At 37.3% G+C, this 20,143-nt stretch overlaps 1 protein-coding gene across 1 annotated transcript in view; it reads right to left on the bottom strand.

Moving 5' to 3' along the window:
- Positions 1-1,053: 1,053 nt before the first annotated feature.
- Positions 1,054-20,143, bottom strand: part of P2RY1 (purinergic receptor P2Y1) — a 28,948-nt gene continuing 9,858 nt past the window's right edge. Inside the window, exon 2 of the mRNA XM_054713656.1 lies at positions 1,054-1,200. The gene's annotated coding sequence lies outside the window, so the exon portion shown is untranslated. The remainder of the gene's footprint in view (positions 1,201-20,143) is intronic.

Raw genomic sequence — 20,143 nt, 5'->3', positions numbered from 1 at the left:
GCCAGATAACAGCTATTCATTTTGCATAAGTTACTTAATCATAGTAAACCTCAATTTTCTCCTATGTCAAAGAAAGGTAATAGTACATACTTTTTATTATATTTGAAACACTTCATGTTTTTATCTGAAGGTGAATCTTTTACTTTCCCTGTCAACACAGTTGAATGAAGACTGGAACTTTACAATGAAGAATTCAAACAGACTCAAGAGAAACAAGAAAGAAAGAAAGTGCACTGTGTGTAATCAGACAATGTGACTCACGCCGGCCTGAAGGTTTATTAATAAAGCTTATCTTTCAAACAGCATTTATTTTTTTTGTTATGCTAACTATGTTCTTCACCAAATACAATATAAACTCCTATCTGCTAGAGTAGCATTTTACTCATCTCTAAATTGTCCTCACTGACTAGCAATGTACTATGTACATAATACATAATTCAACAATTTGTGAGCATAATTTATAAATGCATGACATGAGAATTTTTATTTCAAAGTATAGCTTTAGCAGATTGTGACAGGTAACAAAATATAAAAAGCCATAATACGCCATTGCCTTGAGGATCCCTCCCATATCGAAACTTTTGTGATTGTTTGACCTTATATGTCATTTAATAAATAATAAATTTATTTTTGTTTCTATTTTTTCTTATGGAAAAAAAAAGTACACCATCCAAACCACACCATAATTTATTAGTGGGAAATAACTTTTTGCCTTTCTTTGTCAATCAGAAAGAATGAGAGCTGTGACTTTGTTATCCCATTCTAAAATTTCAGGCAATTACTTCTAAAGAGTCTGATCTCAGAATGACTTTAAGATTGTAGAAGTGTTTGTCCTTTGAACCTTATTTCAAAACATCTTAACTCTTTAATAATATTTTTCTTCAGAGCCTTGAACTTCTGGAACAAAAGAGGAAGATAAGTTATGGCAAGGACTGAACCTGAATCTAGAAGAGAAACTGGCCAGACACGAATGGATGTGCTTGGTTTAGCTCTGTTGAGACTTGCTACTCATTGCGTAAGCATTCCCATTCTGTCCTTCGGACTCACCTATTTCCGTGTAGCAGAAATCAGTGAATCATGTTGAATCTTGTGTAGGTTGCTGTGATCTTTACCTTTCTCAGGTCTATCTTTTGCTTTTGCCTCTGATCACCATTTCCTTGCCCCTTGCTTGTCTGCCTCACATCAGTGTCTACCAGACATCTGCATAGGAAAATAGGTTTAGAAGGAAATTTGGGATTAAGAGGTATTTTGTAAATAATTAGGCTAGAATTCAGGATACGTGGTTTGATTCTAGCTCTTATTGGTTTAAAGTAGCTGTTTAACTTTGAATGAATCCCATTACGTTCCTGGATATAATTTATACAATTTTTAAATTGGAATAAATATTATTCATGAGTTTTTACTCTTCTCATACATCATGGTTCTATATAGGTTGCTTTTTGTAAATAGATTCTGCTGATATCTACAATACACTAATAAGCACAGAGGTAGATATGATAGTACAATAATGCAACATTACAATACCAAGAGATTAACAGGATCAAAACAGTTCAGGGGAAGAAAAGAAAATAGGTTAGAAGAGATAGACCTAGAAAAATGGGGGGAGGGTAGCCTTACTCACCAGACTTGTCATGTAAAATGTATTTTGCACAAAGGAAATAGTTTAAAGGGGCAGGATGTGCTGACAACTTATTGTGTTGCTTAGTTATAGACATTGATTTCTATTTTACACTGATAATGTCTGCTTCAGTGTTTTACATTATTAAATTTACATTATTATCTGTACCTTTTGCTTCACTTTTTATTTATAATTGTTTTCTTTATGATTGAAAACATACAGTAAATAAAAAGTATAAAATAACAATTATACTTACTACCCAGAATCATTCTGGTATACTTTCAATTTTCCAGTGTTTATTATTTTATCTGTACATGATATGTATATTAGTTTGAGTTTTTCCAAAAGAAGATTCTAAGACAATGATCTGAGTGCAAATAGTTTGAGATGAGCAGGGAACCCCAGCAGAGTAGTGGTACCATGAGGGCATGGAAAACAACTAAGAAAAAATACATTATTTAATCCAGTTCTCTAGTGGGTAACTGGAACCAATCCCTTGGAAAAACTCTGGGAAATGGTACAAAGCACAGGTTTCAATGACCTCATCTGAAGTCCCAGCGGACTGGTTAGGAATACTGGGGGTGGATGTTAAACTCTCAGTACTTGTGGATCACTGTTAGCCATCTTCCACAGTTGAGGGGGCTAACACTTGGGCACAGAAATGTGGTTACTGGCAGCAGGGAGTCAGAGCACACAGAAGGACTGGAGGGATATGGTGGGAGCACTGACAGAGTCTGTGTCAATATAGCACCTAATGTTTTTAGGTAAATGAACCTATTTTTTATAAATACGAAACATACTTACCATAAGCAATTTAAATAAGTTAAAAAAGTGAAAATGACCTAAATATTTAAAAATCACTCTAAATTTTACCATTTGGAACTAAACATTGTTACTTTTAGATGAACATCATTCCCATTGTGTGTGTGTGTGTGTGTGTGTGTGTGTGTGTGTGTGAGAGAGAGAGAGAGATACACAGAGAGAGAGTGATTCAGTGAATTCTTCATTTCAGGAATAATTCCTTCTATCTTTGGATACATATGCTTTTATTTGGTCAGATTCCTCATGTCAGGAGTGCTGTGTATTCTTATGTTGATTTTCCTTTGTCCTCCATAGCTATCCGCTTTTCTGTGATTGCTTTAAATTTTTACCTTTTTCATATACATTTATTTTTTTAAATCCTCACCTGAGGATATTTTTCCCTTGATTTTTAGAGAGAGTCTAAGACAGAGGGAAAGACAGAGAGAAACAATGATGGGAGAGAAACACATTGGCTGCCTCCTGCACCTGCCCTGACCAGGGCCAGGCCCTGGGAGGAGCCTGCTACCGAGGTCAGTGCCCTTGACCTTAAGGGAACCCGGACCCTTCAGTCCACAAAACTGGCTAGGGCTTTCATATGCATTTAACAAGTTATCTCAAGCTTTTCTTTCAGGTCAGTATTTTTGGTTTTTAGTGAGATCTGTTTTTATTTTACCTTCCTTAATTTACTTATTTCTGTGATTATGTTTATAGCCTCCTTTTGTTTTCCCAAATCTAAAACCTCCCCCTTTTCCTCAATTTGTATTGTTAATCATCTTCTTTGAGCTCTTGAATTCCCATTAAGGTGAGACCATTGTGATGAATTTTATTGTGCTTTGAAGTCTGTTTGCTTTAACGTTGGGCTTTTACCTTTCCTTTGAATGTTACATTTCTTTCTTGCTTGTATTTTTTTCTCTTCTTTGTACATTTTGTTTTGATTTGCTATAATATTTTTACTTATTTATCATGGCATTCCCTTTTACATTGTTCATAACTGAGCAGTCCTACTCAGATAATTTTCTAATATAATGTGAATACACTTGTGATTCTTAGTATAGCTGAATCAAGTTTCTTTTGCCCTTTTACTTTTTGTGAGATATTTTGTTTTCTATCCATTTTAAGAATGGCAAAGGTGAAAGTTATCATATCAAGAATCAAATGCTGTTTTTATAATAATACTGTGGTTTTGGTCTCTCTTCTGAGATATTGTTAAATATCCTATTGAAGGGGTCAAACCATCTCTTTTGGCAACTCACATTCATATGGTGGCTATACTTGGATTTTGTACTATTTTCATCAATTCAGTGTGTGCCTCACCTTTCTAGGTTAATAATAACTCAACTTTTAGGCTTCAGGATAGAAGGAAAAGGTTAATCTGTCAGTTTACTGTCCTTTAAATGAGAAATCATTTAGCTACTGACATATTCCAAGGTTAAGGTGACCAGATTTTAACATTGGTAAAGCTGGACACCATTGACGGGGGTGGGGGTGGGTGGGGGGGGGAGGTTTCTTGATTAAAAATTTGGTCTATATGGAGCAACAAAAATTTTCATAGAATGCAAAAATAGTATTGTAATATATTTTTTTAAATTTCAACATAGCTACAATTTACAAATATAATAAATAAAAAATTATGTATAGAATTATTTTATTCTTTGGCATATTTCTCATTTGAGTGAATTTTTTTTTTAGTAGATTGCTGTCATTGTTTAAAAGGTCATGAATTTGCCGTAACGTAAGTTGTAAGTGTCACTTTCAAGGCCGGCACTAGACTTTTTGCCGCCACTATAAAATATAAATAATACGAGTACTGTCTGCTAAATTCAAGAAAATTTATGTATTTATGAAATAAATAAATAAATTACTTACCTAAATTATCTGAATAGCTGATTTGTAATGACATCACTTGTTTAACTAGCTTACTAGCACACAGTACGATGTGTATCATCTGAGAGACAGTTACAAAATGTTTTTGTCGTTGCCAATCCCAAAAATGCCATTGTTCATTAAGTCCAAACAATGGTGGTCGAATTCTAACAACTGATCAACAATGCGAACTTTGATAAGCAGTTCTCGATAATCAGTTCTCAACAATTATTTGTTATTATTAAAGTTTAACATTATAAAATTAACAAAAATAATATAAAACTCATATCCTGGCTAAATAGCCGCATGGCCATCAAAAACCATATATTCCCTTCCCGTTCTCCCGCTGTTCCCTAGCTTGTCTTGCATTCTTTCCAAAAATCGGGACTTTGCCGAAACCGGTTTGGCTCAGTGGATAGAGCATCGGCCTTCGGACTCCAGGGTCCCAGGTTCGATTCCGGTCAAGGGCATGTACCTTGGTTGCAGGCACATCCCCAGTAGGGGGTGTGCAAGAGGCAGCTGATCGATGTTTCTCTCTCATCCATGTTTCTAACTCTCTATCCCTCTCTCTTCCTCTCTGTAAAATAATCAATAAAATATATTTTAAAAAAAATCGGGACTTTTTTAAAATGCCGCGGGACGCGGGACAAATTGTTAAAAATCGGGACTGTCCCGCCAAAAGCGGAACGTCTGGTCACCTTATCCAAGGTACATCTTCAGGTGAAAGAATACTCAAGAATTGACTGTAATCATTTACTTATAATGAGATTGCAGATACATGGTATCCATGATGGTGACAGTAATTGGGTGAACCAGTTAGGTTTTTAAAAAAATCTTCATGACAGTCAAAAGCATTTGCTATGCTCTAGTTTTAAGGCTTTGTTTGTGTTTCTGGCATTCTGTTGTAGAATTCACCTTCAGTCAGTCAGTAACCAGCCCTATTCTTGAGTGCTACTAATAAATTACATGACTATAATTTAAAAAAAAAAAATCCTTACAATGCATAGAAAAAGATTCTGCATTGAAGCACAGGTTAACTTACCTGGCTTTATGATAATTTCTAGATAATTTATCTTATGATTCTAAATAGGTATATTGTGATGTAAACTATGGGGCATATAAACACGACAATTAACTGTGACCCCATGACTATTAATTATCAAATAGATAAACATAACAGTAAACTAAAGGCATCTGTATCAGTTAGAACCCATATTAGATGGAAAAATGATTGAATAATATTTAATAGAAAAGACAAGGGAAGCAACAATGAGTCATACAACAACCTTACAAAGGGTCTCAGTGGGATGGTCTCACAACCACTGAATTGGAAGGGGCAAGAAGAGGGAAGGTTTACAGATGTGGGTCATGTGCAGGGGCTGCTCTTTCTGTGGAGGAGCACACTCACAACTGAAACCTTGGCCTGGGAGGGAGAATATGGGGAGGAAGGCACTCTGATCCTTCTCCCCTTCCCACCTGCAATCTCTTACCAATGCTTCTCATTGGCCAAACTCACTGGGAGCCAGAGGGCAGGAGACCAGGTGTTAGAGAGACTGGAGGTCAACTTCCTGGGGCATAGTAACACAGGAAAGAGGGAACAATGGACCTGGAGGGGCAAATGGAGACCAGCCAGCACAGCATCTTACCCTACTATTTCATCTTCAAAAATTATTCAAAGAACAGGAATGAGATCTTTAGCTATAAAAAGTAGGGACATGGTTTTCTGCATTTACATACATTTACAAAAGTCAATTGTGTGCAGTTTGAAAAACAAAGTTGTTTTATGCATGTCTTACATATGTAGGCACTCACATGCAGAGTTGGTCCTACTGTTTTCATAGCTAACGCTTATCGAGTGCTACATGCAAGGGACTTTTCCAAGAGCTTTTCATGGATTTACTCATTTTCTAGTAGCAGATATTATTACCATCCCGTTTTGCAGGTAAGTAGACTAAAGCTCAGAGAGGTTGCCTCAGGTTAATAATAAGAACTGGATTTCTAACTAAGCCGATTCTAACTCAGGCATGTCTGCACAGCATTTCCCTCTGACTATTATCCCTACACTAAGTCTATGCTGTTAGCACACAACCTTGCCAATTGCTTAATTTTGGAGTCTCATGAGTTTTTGTGTCATTTTTATTATAGTTGCATAATAATTATTTAGTTGGCAAACTAACTTAGTTCATCTAAAAGAGATGACCCACTTCCCAAACTCTACACAACGTCTGAGAATCACAATCTAGGATGCTTGTGTTAAAAGGGAATTTAGCCTTTAATTTGTGACTGGTCCAGTCACATCCCCTGTCTAACCTCATTATATTCTTGTTGATTCACTTACCCGATCAGCTGTAACTCCTGTTCTGTAAGCTTTAAAACCATCCTTCTGAAATACTGCATTACTCCTTAACTGTGGCACTATGAAGGTATTTTGTATTATGCATGATACTCACAGCAATTTGTTAGCCACTTCTTCAAAGGGAAAGCAATCTAAGATTCTTCTTATGCAACAGAATTAAGAATATGCAGATTTTGTAAGCGAAGCAATGATTCCAGAGCTTTTGAGTCTAGGAATTAAAAGGTCAGTTGGGAAATGCCTGGATGACCTGCTGCTCTCCCATATTGCTGGCAGTATTGGGATAAATGCTCAGATATGATTTTTAAAAATTGGGAAATGCCTTAGTTAACTCAGAGTGCCATAATGAAATGCCATAGACCTGTGGTCGGCAAACTGCGGCTCGCGAGCCACATGCGGCTCTTTGGCCCCTTGAGTGTGGCTCTTCCACAAAATACCACGGCCTGGGCGAGTCTATTTTGAAGAAATGGTGTTAGAAGAAGTTTAAGTTTAAAAAATCTGGCTCTCAAAAGAAATTTCAATCGTTGTCCTGTTGATATTTGGCTCTGTTGACTAATGAGTTTGCCGACCACTGCCATAGACAAAGTGGCTTAAACAACAGAAATTTCTTTTCTCGCTGTTCTGGAAGATGGAAGATAAAGATCAGGGTGTCATCATTGTTGGGTTCTAAAGAGAGCTCGCCTTCTGGCTTGCAGATGGCTGCCTTCTCACTGTGTACTCCCATAGCCTTTCCTCAATGTGTTCCTGTAAGACAGGGATCCCTCTTTCTCTTCCTCTTCTTATCAGGCCAACAATCCTATCCCATGAGCACCTGACCCTTATGGTGCTTTGAAATTCAACATATGAATTTGTGGGGGACACTTTCAGTCCATAACAGGAAAATGCTTTCCCCCCCTGATTAGATCAGTAAAATAAAATTAGTCTGAACTTTATCCCCAGAATAATTTTCTCAAAGCAATTTAGAAATAATAACCCAAGAAAGTTTATTTTAAAAAGTAAACCAGCGATTACTGATATGTGAATTTCTAAATATGGGCCATTATGGGTAGTTTTATTAGCATTTTTGGCTTAATTCATGTTAAATTGATTTCATATAATTTGTAAGGCAGATTACACTTGGAATTGCAAGGATAATCAGTGTTTCATTTAATTGTTGCCTCCTTCCCTAGGCAATGTAAATGCAGATGACTATGGTAATTGGGGTGGGTGGGGGAGGCAAGAATTATTTTGTGTCCTTTCTATTCAGTTGGTTTAGTGAATCCTGCAGGATCTTAATTGGGAAAAGTGATATGTTTATGTGCTAGTATAAAAAAGACTTAAGGTTCAGATGAATACAAAAAAAACAAACAAACATAATTTCTACCACCCCTCAAATGAGAAATTTTATATTCTTACCTATGAGAGGCTTATTGTTCTTGTATTATCTTTTTTCCACTCTAAGTTTCTTTAGATATGGTTTTTTAACCAGACTTATTAGGAATACTAATATTTGGGAGTGGTGGGGTACAGTGATTGTAGGGGTGTAATTGCTCTGGGCATTGTGAAGAATGGTTAACAATGATTTATGAGCAAGGACAGTTGAGTTATTCTTTCCATGGGGCAACTTATGCCTTTCAATTAACAACTTGTATGGCTTCATGTAACCTTTTAGACTTTGGTTTACTTATTTGTAATTATAAAACTGATTGGGCAGGAAAATTAGCCAAGGTTGCAATATATATATCACTAGAGGCCTGGTGCACGAAATTTGTGCACGGGTAAGGTCCTTAGGACTGGCTGGCAATCAGGGACGATTGGGGCCTTCCAGCTGCTGGCTGGGGCTTCCCTTTCCCAGCTGCCAGCTGCCAGCCGAGGCTTTCCTTCATTTAGCGCCACCCCCTGGTGGTCAGCGCACATCATAGTGAGCAATTGGTTTCCCAGTCAAACTCCTGCAAGGACAATTTGCATGTTAGGCTTTTATATCTACACTAATAAAAGAGAAACATGCAAATTAACATCACTCCGCTACTCCCACCAGCCAATCAGAGCGAGTATGCAAATTAACCCAACAAAGATGGCAGTTCATTTGCATACGTAGCCACAGAGCGAAGACTGAAGACAGTGTACAAGGAAGAGGGAGGAAAAGCAGAAAGCAGGGTGGGGTGGGGGCGGCGGTGGGAGGTAGCTGCAGCAGGAGGTGGGAGGGAGCGGGAAGTGGCGGCTCCCTTCTCTGCTTCTCTCAGGCTGCAGGAAGCCCTATTCTTGCAGGAATCTTCCTGCAACGGGCCTCTAGTATATAGATATCTTTCTCTGATATCTTTAATGACTAAAAATGACTTTTTTTTTAAACCATGAGACTACATCTATTGTTCTACTATTACCTCAAAAAACCTCCACATTCTTTGGACTTCAATACTGAAAATGTATTTGTAATACAAAAATCAATCAATTTTTAAAAAATTTAACACCAAGACATTGTCCCCTTCTTTAAAATAGAAAAAAATAAAAAGCTACATGACTGTATGAATCCTAATGAAACCGCAGTGACAGTTTGTACTGTTTTTATTCATCAAGTGATCAGATAAAATGCTTTACAATGCCTCTTGGATTACCTAATTACACAAAACGATACTTGTAGTAACAATGTGTATGGTCACTACTGAAGGATTACCAGTTGGTTATAAAACCATATTCAAAAGCACAATTTTTAAAAACTAACACAAACTTATAGAAAGTTGAAAGTGATAGTACAAGAGCCTTTTTATCCTATATGATAAAAGCTTAATATGCTAAGTGTCCGGTTGTCCGTTCAACCAATCAAAGCATGATATGCTAATTATATGCTAAGGCCACTCAACTGCTCACTATGACGTGCACTGACCACCAGGGGGCAGACGCTCAGACCAGTAGGTTAGCTCTCCTTCATGTCTAGCTGCCCTCCTACCAATGGGCCCTCTCATCCCACTGGGGCTCTGGCACTCTGATCTGGGCCTCTGCTGCTCCCATAGCTGGCACAGATGCCTACCCCACTCTGTTCCATTTAATGGCTTTAAGACTAAATTGTTTAAGAAGGGGAGAGAGGGGAGAGGGAAGAGAGGGTAAAAGAGACAAAAATTACAATTTTACAATAAAGTATATAGCTTTAAAATTCTGCAACTTAAAATTTTTTTTCTCTTATAATTTCTCAATTTTATATAAGGAAACTATCAAGTTACTCTCAGTCAATTCATACTCTATTTGAGCATACTGGTCAGAAATTGCTTTGAAAATCCCTTTAAGTAAATCATAATGCTTGCCTGTGGGTGCCTCCTGATCTGCAGCAGAGAACACTGAGGGAGGATCCAGTCATTGGGAGAAGACTAATGATAGATTTCTGAAAAGCTTTGTTCAGGAGCTTTACAAGTATGCAATTTAAAGTGTCTGTTCAGTAAAGAAAATAATAGAGCATGGAAGAAATGAAAGATCTTTTGATGAGGGGGAAAAACTTTCCCTTTTAAGGTTGTAGAACTGTTATGATGAAACTGACTTGAGCCCTGTACACTTTCTGCTGTTCAAATATAAACTTTAACCCCAATCTGACCTCAGTGAGGTGTAAACTGCTGAAGAAACCTGTCTGCACACTTTGAGAAAATGTCCAGATAAGAGGGAGCCAAACGCAGTGAACTCAGCTTCCTCAAGGCGCTTACCTCCCGGAATCATTCCTAATGCTCTATGGCATTCAAAACCCTGTACTGCTGTTTGCTGGCTCTTATACTGCTCTCTCATATTAATTCTCCTGCTTGTAAACATTTTATAGGCTTCTGCTTTGTTTCATCAACCAGACTGTTAAAATTTTGATTATAAAAACAATACATTTAATAATTATTTTATTGTGTTTGGGGGGGGGATATCATCCAAAATAGCTGTAGGTGTATAATTGTAAAATGAATGAATGAATGAATGAATGAATGAATGGTAGAATCAATCAATCAATTAACTAAATCTGGTATTAACCAGACTTTAAAAACATTTTCCAACCTAAAAGCCACCAGGTTTAAATTTTTCAGGAGAGGAAAAATATCTATTGCTCTCAATGATAAGGTTGTCACTTGTTATGAATTCTGTAATTTAAAAAGATAATTTTCTCATATATGTTCCCAAGTTCATATAAGGAAATAGCTGTTGTCATGACATTCTGAGGCAGTTCATCCCTTTATTTGCACATACTAATCAGAAATTGCCAGAGCAGAAGATATATTTCCTCTTATTTGTAAGTTAGGGAACAATTTGAAATCTAATACTGTATTTCTACCCTGGCCCAAAGAAAATACTTGAACATCACCAGATATTGAGTACCATTAATGGAAGAGCATTACAAATCTCTTGAGACAAATATGTAGCTTCATCAATCTTAGGGTTGGTCTGTTATTCCAACTTGCCTTTGCTACACCAGTTATCCTTAATAAATTAAACAAAATCTTAAGAATACTGTTATTGTGTATGTGACAAACAGAACATCTCTTCATAACACAAGTTAAAGTACACCCTTCAGTGGCAGCAAATACCATTGGAGACAATGCTATATTTTTCCTCCTGAGGACTAGCTCTTTACACACATTTTGAAGGGGCTAATAATAAACAGCAATATGGCATCTTTGACTTAGATGCAATCCAAAGAAGGTATTTTATATAAAAACATTGAAAGTACAACACATATTTTGTCCCTGTCCCCCTAAATGTACTATTTTTCTATCAGTTACTACTAAAATAGTAATTGTACCAGATAATGATTGATTTAATATATAATTCAGAAATGATGGCCCCCCAATTGCTTTCCTGCTTAAGACCCTCTACTCATACTGTTGTCTGCCAGGCCAGCATGATGTGATTACTCTCCCTCTCTCTGAGCTCATCTCTTACCACTCACTCCTCTATTTTATCACATGTTCTAGCCCTATTGGTCTCTACCTGCCCCTAGGACAGGCAAGCCAGTTTCTGCCTTTGTGCCTTTACTATGTGTGTGTGTATATATATATATATATATATATATATATATATATATATATATATATGTATGTATGTATTTCAGAGACGAATGGCAAGGGAAAGAGAGATCGAAACATCAATGATGAGAGGAAATCATTGATCAGCTGCCTTCTGCTCATCTTCTACTGGGGATCCAGCCTACAACCTGGGCATGTGCACTGACCTGGAATTGAACCATGACCTCCTGGTTCATTGGTCAATGTTCAACCACTGATCCACACTGGTTGGGCTGTGACTTTACTTTTGCTCTCTGTTTGAATGTCTTGAAGCTCAAAGAACGGCCTGGTAGATATGAAGGGGGTGCACTCAGTCACCTGCTTTTTTGTATCAGCTCCTTTCATTTCAAATAAATATGTACTGTAAATAAACAGAAAGGGCTTTTTATGCAATATCATTTTTTAAAAGTCCCTCAAACTTCTTCCAACCTATTGCTGCCCCTGTATAGAAAAACTGGGGTCCATTGTCTAAAAGCTCTCCAATTTCTCCACACAGCTAGCTCAGCTCAAATGCCAGCCCTTCAGAGAGGAATAATTTCATATTCTTTTTCACCTTAGTCCCCTTTTCCTGACTATGTTTTGTTTTCTTCATAGCACCTGTAATTATCGGAGATGAATTTATCTTCATTGTTGTGTACTCATCATTTGTATTTTTGTGGGAGATTGTAAACACAGTGAGAACAGGAATTGTTCCTGTTTTTCCCCATATCATATTCCCAACTCTTAGAACAGTGCCTGATCCACAGCCGTCTCTCAAGCATGTATCTGTTGAGTGCATAAAATTTCTTTGCTTGACAAAATTGGATACTTGGCCCAAACTCTGAACCAGATGACTCTAGCAATTATATTTAGCAATCATATGACAATTTCAACTGCCCTCTAACCAGTATTTCTTCAGAATATTTAAATCTTGCTCTATTTACAAAAGTACACTTTTAAATAAAAGCAAATGAATAGGCTGGAAAACACAAAACCGTATTTATTAGAACTCCACTTTTAGACCCAATTAATCAAAAATGGAAACCATCAATTCTCCATCCTTTTTCCCAGGCCTGCTGAATGGCTCTCCCAGTTGCCTCATTCATTGCTCAAGCTAGAAATTTGGAACTCATCTGAGGTCTACACAGCTCAGTCTCTCTCATCTCTTCCATATTCAAAGACTCATTGATTGTGCTTCCTAAATATACTTTCTGTCCATTCGCAATGGCGCCAACTCATGTTCTGATTTCATTATGTCTCAACTAGTATGCACTCAATATATTCTGTTGAATTTGGAATATTCTCTATTTTGGCTATACATTTTTTTTCTTTAAATTGTAGTTTAAGTATCTCACTTTTTGTGATATTTTAAAGGGTAATCATGCTAAAAAAAAAAACCCCAAAGAATTGTTAAATAGTCATAAAAAAACAGTTAAAAAGAGAAAAAATGTTGAGGGTACTTTTCATGGCAAAGCAGACTAAATTTTAAGTGATATTGGAAGACATAATAATAGCAATATGGAGATAAATGCATTGTGGAAAATTCACATTGTTCAAGTGGTATAATAAGGCAGTTTCATACATAGTACTATTGCTTATATCTAATTAGGATCAACTAATTTTACTCCAAAATTACTTATTTTTTTAATCGAAGAAATCATTCTTGAGAGTTCTAGATATTTATGTTTTTAATTATTTTCATTACTTGAGCTTCTGGCAGATCAAAAGGGATATTTGGATATTTCTAATGTGAAGTAAATATATAGGAAATAGTGGACTAGTTGAAACACTTTTTAAAATTTACATGCAAATGAGTTGAAAAACCCATTATTGTTATTTATTTATTTATATATTTTTTGAAATGTACAACAAGGGTTATTTTTTTATTGATACACACCTAATACAGCAATAATTTTCTTATTATGGACAAAGACATCAATATAAGAGCACAAAAAGATTAATATTACTTTCAGCAGTTGCTTTAAAAACCAAGTTGTTGTGAAAAGAAACACTATAGTCTACAAGTTAAGATTTGTTGTGCCATATAATGGAATTTGACAAGGCTGAAAAGATTTCAAGTCCTAATGAGTACTGTATGAATACTAACAGAAATACCATGGGGAATGGCTGCGCTTGCCAGAATTGGATTTGGAAGCAACAGGAGTAATACATCCTGGCAACCAGGGTCAGCTTGTTTAGAGTTTGAGACTTGAACAACCATATAAATAAGACACTCAACAACATCACATTTCAGAATCAATACATTTGATATTCAGCTTTTCAAAACAACTGGTTCTCTTGATCTGCCTCTGAGAACACAGTGTTCCTTAATACTTCCTTCTTGACCCTCTGCCCTCTGGCTTCCTTCCCTTTCTCTCTAATCACCTCCTTATTGCTATGTTTATCGCTCTTGTCTCTTTCCAGTCTCCTCTTTCCTCATTTACTCCTGTTGATCACTACTTCCTTCTGGGTTTCTTAGACACATATGTCCTCTTTTCCTTCTTGCTACTGTGGCTATGTTGTTTCTTGAGTTCCTCAGCCAAGTCCTTTTAATTTAACTCCACGCCTCTGAAATTTCCCTCTCCCTACAGCTAGGTGATCCATTGACATCCTCAGGAAGCCTCTGCCCAACTCTGTTTCTTACCTCAAACTCCAGCATTCACAATTTATTGAGCAATTACTAAGTGACAGGCAGCAGCACAAAGAGTTTCATATAAATGATCTAATTTATACCTCACAAGAACCCAGTGAAGTAGTTATTATGAACCTTATATTTTGGATGAAAAAATTGAGTCTCAGAAAGGTTAATAATTTTGTGCCCAATTTCTCATGATTGATAATTGTCTGTGCTAGGATTTGAATCCAATTGAGTCTCACTCTTAAACACTATGGAATATTGACCCCCCAATTCGTTAAGCATTCATATAACAAGACTTGCCCTGACCTTATTCTGCGATTTTCTTAATTTTCACTTCATTCATAAGACTTCATTTTCTAACTTGTACTGTATATCTGGTGACTGGGTTCCTCTATATCCAAGTTTCTGCACTGGAACCCAATTACTCCTATACCTCTTTGACTAGCCAAGAGAAAACAGGGGATTTTGGAAAGAAAAGGACATGTGACATCTAGCCTTTTTTATTTTTATTTTTTCACATTCCAGGTGTTTGATGAGCAGAGTCCTATCCTATAATGGCATTACAAGGTCATGAACTAATACATGTTGTCTCAAGACTCAATGGGTCAACATGGGGAGAGGTTGGTGCTGGACTCTTAAAAGCAACCAGTTTCAGTCTCAATGTCACCTGAGCTTTGTGACAGAATATGTCACCATGGGTATTGTTAAAATCCCTTCTCTTCCTCATCTTGTCAGTTTGTTTCTCATGAGCCAAATTTCTTCTCTAGTTTGAGGTCTTACTTTGGGCCTTCACCACGTTACCGGCCAGCTCCCCCTCTCTGGTTTCCTCTTGATCTGTCACTCTGATTGTATGGTTGACTTTGCCATTCCAGTTTCTCTTTTGGCTGTCTGTCCTCACAGGAACCATGAGTTCAAACCTATCCACCCTACAGGTGTTTTGCCTGCATTTGTGAACATTCATGTCGCAGGGCCTTCTGCTTGCCCTGTCCTCCCTACATCTTCCTTATCCATGGGCAACTCTTTCAGCCCTTAGCTTCAGGCTACCCTCTACTCTAAAGTTAATAGGGCCAAGTTTTTATAAGAATACAGGCCTCTATTCAGCAACTGTTGACATTTGTGTATTTTCTAAGGTCTTACTCCCATCTTCTCATTTGCACAAATCTCCCTAGGGACTCATTTCTTCTCATACTTTTCTCATGACTTTCTCATCACTTCCAAATCTCTCCAGCATTGAGTGTCTCTTCTGAAATATTTTTCCTACTGTGATTCTCTTTATTCCGTGTAAAAGGGATCCATGGGTATATTTCTTGCTTGCTTGCTACAGCTTCTAAGCAAAAAATAAATTAATTAATAAATAAAATAAAATCACAATATCAGCTCTGATTTCTCAATTGCATTCATTCTTTTTCTTTAACATGAACTTTATTGAGGAATAGTACACATACAATAAAATGCACTCCTTTTAGGTGTACAATAGGATGAGTACTGACAAATGTAGATACCTATAACAACCACCTCAGTCCGGATATAAATCAAGTCCATCCCCCTGAGAATTCCATTCTGCAGCTTTGCAGTCAAGCCCTCATCCTCACATAGTCCTGGCCCTAGGCATTCACTGCTCTCTTCTCTGTCACTATAGGCTAGTTTTGTCTGTTTCTGACTCTGATATAAGTAATCTAGAATGTATTCTTGTGTTTGGCTTCTTTCATGTCCTGTAGTATTTTTGAAACTCATCCATGATATGTGTATCAGTAGATTGTTCCTTTTTGTTGCTTAAAAGCATTTTACTGTTATTATCTAACATAGTTTGTCATTCACCTGTTGATGGATATTTGAGTTATTTCTAGGTTTGGCTCTTTCCATTCTCTCCTCTCCTCACTTCTCCTCTCCTCTCCTCTCCTCTTTTTCTCTTCCCTTCTCTTCCCTCCACTTCCCTTTCTCTCTCCCCCCCGCCTCCTTCTCATTTTTTCATTTAACTTTTTATTTTGAGATCATTATATATTCACATGCAACAGTAAGAACTTATATAGAGAGATCCCATATACCTTTTATTCAGTTTCTCCTAGTAGGGCATAGGGAATATAGTCAATAGTATTGTAATAACTATGTAAGTTGTGGGGTGGGTATTGAAAACATCAGGGGAATGCTTTATAGTATATGGTTGTCTAACCACTATGCTGTACACCTGAAACTAATACAAAATAATATTGACTGTAAACTGTAATTGAAAAATAAAATTAAAAGAACTATAGTAGAGTATTACAGTGAGGATATTGTCACTATTATAGAGTATTACAGTGAGGATATTGTCACTATTATAGTCAAGGTATATAACATTTTCATTACCACAAGAGTCCCTTATATTATCCTATCTAATAAAAGAGTAATATGCAAATTAACCATCATTCCACTACACCCACCAGCCACACCCACCAGCCACGCCCACCATCAAATCAAGAGCAATTATGTAAATTAACCCCAGCCAAGATGGCTGCGGCCACAGAGAACAGAAGGGAGGCTTGGGTTTCCCTGGCGACAGAGGAAGCCAAGCTTTCCGCACATTCTGGCTGGCCGAGGCCTCCACTACAGGCTACAAAGTTGCAATTATAGAAGATAAATCCCAACAGAAATGGTGGCAGCCACGGAGCTAGAGAGAGCAGGAGGCTAGGGTTGCCCCCGGTGACAGAGGGCAGTTAGGGGTGACCAGGCTTACAGGGGAGGGCAGTTAGGGGTGACCAGGCCTGCAGGGGAGGGCAGTTAGGGGCAAACAGGTTGGCAGAGGAGCAGTTAGGCATCAATCAGGCTGGCAGGGGAGTGGTTAGGGGGTGATCAGGCTGGCAGGCAGAAGTGGTTAGGGACAATCAGGAAGGCAGGCAGGCGAGCAGTTGGGAGCCAGCAGTCCTGGATTGTGAGAGGGATCCCAAATTGGAGAGGGTGCAGGCTGGGCTGAGGGACCGCCCCCCCCACCCCGTGCACAAATTTTGTGCACCGGGCCTCTAGTCATTATATAATAATATCTACTTCCCACCCTCTCACACTCCTTCCTTGATCCCTGGCAATGGCTAATCTGTTCTCCGTTTCTATCATATTCTCATCTCAAGAATATTATGTAAATGGAATAATACAGCAGTATTCTTTTGAGATTTTTCCCATTCAGCATAATGCTCTGGAGATTCATCCAGGTCATTGGCTACATTAATTATTTGTATATATATATCTTGCACCCTGTGATCTTGCTGAACTCACTTTATAATTCCAGGACTTTTATTTTATATTTCTTGGGCTCTTATACATGGACAATCCTATCATCTACAAACAGGGAGACAGTTTTACTACTTTCTTTTCAATCTGTATGTCTTTTATTTGCTTTCCTCACCTTATTACTCTGACAAGAACTTCCAGCACTTTGTTGAATAAGTGCAGGAAGAACAAAACTCTTTGCCTTATTCCAAGTCTTAGGGGAATAATATTCAGTCTTTTACTATTAAGTACAACGGTATCTGTAGTTTTTGTTTGTTTGTTTGATTGGGTTTGTTTCTTTAATATATGAGCTTTACCAAGTTGAGAAAATTCCTCTCTGTTTTTATTTCTTTGAGAATTTATCATGGGTAATAAATATTATATTTTGTCAAATGCTTTTTCTTCATCAATGATACCATCATGTGATTTTTCTTTTATAGTCTATTAATACTAGTATAATGAATATATATTAAATATATTTTTATTGATTTCAGATAAGAAGGGAGAGAGAGAGAAAGATAGAAACATCAACGATGAGAGAGAATCATTGATTGGCTGCCTCCTGCACACCCCATACTGGGGATCGAGCCTGCAACCCCAGCATGTGCCCTTGACAGGAATTGAACTCGGGATCCTTCAGTCTGCAGGCTGACACTCTATCCAGTGAGCCAAACCAGCTAGGGCTAGATATATTTTTAAAAATTAAGTGGACCTTGCATCCCAGGTCACATTTGGCCATGATAATTCTTTTCATGTATTCTTGTAGTCTATTTGCTAATATTTCATTAATGAGTTTTGTGACTATATTCATCAGGAATATTGACCTATTTACTGTCTGGTTTTTCATATCAGAGTCTTACCAGTTTCATATAACAAACTGACAAGTGTTCCCTCTTCTATTTTCTGAAAGAAATTGTGTAGAATTGGTGTGAATTTTTCTTTAAACAATTTGTTAAATCTCCAGTGAAACCTACTAGGCCTGGAGATTCCTTTTTTGCTGGGGCAGGGGGTTAAGTTACACATTCACTTTCATTAACAAAACCATCAATCAGAATGTCAAACCTCAGGGAAGGTAGGGGACGGTAGGGGTAAGGGGAGAGATCAACCAAAGGACTTATATGCATGCATATAAGCCTAATCAATGGACACAGACAACAGGGGGGTGGGGCATATATGGGAGATGGGGGTAATGGGGGAATAAGAACACATGTGTAATACCTTAATCAATAAAGAAAAAAAAAGTTAGAAGGCTATTAAAATTATTTCATACTAGAAGCCTGGTGCACGAATTCATGCACCAGTGGGGTCCCTCAGCCTGGCCTGTGGCATCAGGCCGAAACCAGCTCTCTGACATCCCCTGAGGGGTCCTGGATTGAGAGAGGGTACAGGCCAGGCCAAGGGATCCCACTGGTGCATGATCGGGGCAGGGGAGGGATGCAGGAGGTTGGCCAGCAGGAGAGGGATTGTGGGAGGGCTCCAGGGTGTGTCCTGCCTGTTTCACTCAGTCCCAATTGGCCAGACCACAGCAGCAAGCTAACCTACTGGTTGGAGCGTCTGCCCCCTGGTGGTCAGTGCATGTCATAGGGAGCAGTTGAGCGGCCTTAGCATATCACTAGCATATTATGCTTTGATTTGTTGAACGGCTGACCAGACACTTAGCATAGTAGGCTTTTATTATTTAGAATTGGGGTTGTGATAAATTCAATTCATATTTTTGGAAGAATTTTATGTAAGATATCAAATGTTTATGTATAAAATTGTCTATTCCAATATTACTATTTTTTTATGTAGGATCTTTAGTTATATCCCATTTCATTCATCATATTGATAATTGTTTTTCTGTCAGTCTTGCTAGATGTTTGTCACTTTTATTAATTTTTTCAAAGACCTATATTTTTGTTTTGTTAATTTTGTGTTTTAAATTTTATTAATTTCTGTTTCTATCTCTATTATTTCCTTCCTTCTGATTTTTTCTTTTCCTTTTTACTCTTCTTATTCTGTATTTGAAGTGAGTTTCTTATTGACAAAATAAAGTTGGTCTTGTTTTTAAATCCAGTCTGATAAACTGTGTTTTACTTGGTGTATTTATATATAATGTTTAAATTTCTCATATTTTTCATGTCATATTAATTTATTAACTATGCTGTTAATATACAATTAACATCGCATGAGGATGTTTTTGTCAGTGGAAAAATAGTCATAAGAAGGCTAATGTTTTTGAGATGGAATTGACATGATAACGTTTTGTCATTTTATTTTTTGTTTTCTATTTATTCCTTCTCTTTTTGTTTGTTTCCTCTGACATTATCAAGAAATCTCTCTCTTTAAAACTTGCTATCTCTAATCTCTGTCTTTGCCTCAAGCTACTAACCTATTATCCTCAATAGCAACACCACAAGACTTCCTCAGTGATCTGTAATCATGACTATTGTTATGGTTTAAAAGTGATCTCAATTAAACACCATTATTTTCTCATTTCTAAATTTAACAGACTCTTTATGGTCCTTTCTGCAAACAGTGACCCAGGTTTTTCCTAAAACTCTCTTCTGAGACTGATTTCTTCAGAAGGCCATCTGGAATCTTCTATGACTTCAATTCTTCCTGCTCAGTACTTTTCTCTGTCTGCCTCAATGTGGATATTGCCAATGGTT

The sequence above is a fragment of the Eptesicus fuscus genome, chromosome 3 (assembly GCF_027574615.1).
Source record: "Eptesicus fuscus isolate TK198812 chromosome 3, DD_ASM_mEF_20220401, whole genome shotgun sequence".
Lineage (NCBI taxonomy): Eukaryota > Metazoa > Chordata > Mammalia > Chiroptera > Vespertilionidae > Eptesicus > Eptesicus fuscus.
Note: the sequence above shows the minus strand (reverse complement) of the source record. Positions and strands in the feature narration are given on the sequence as shown.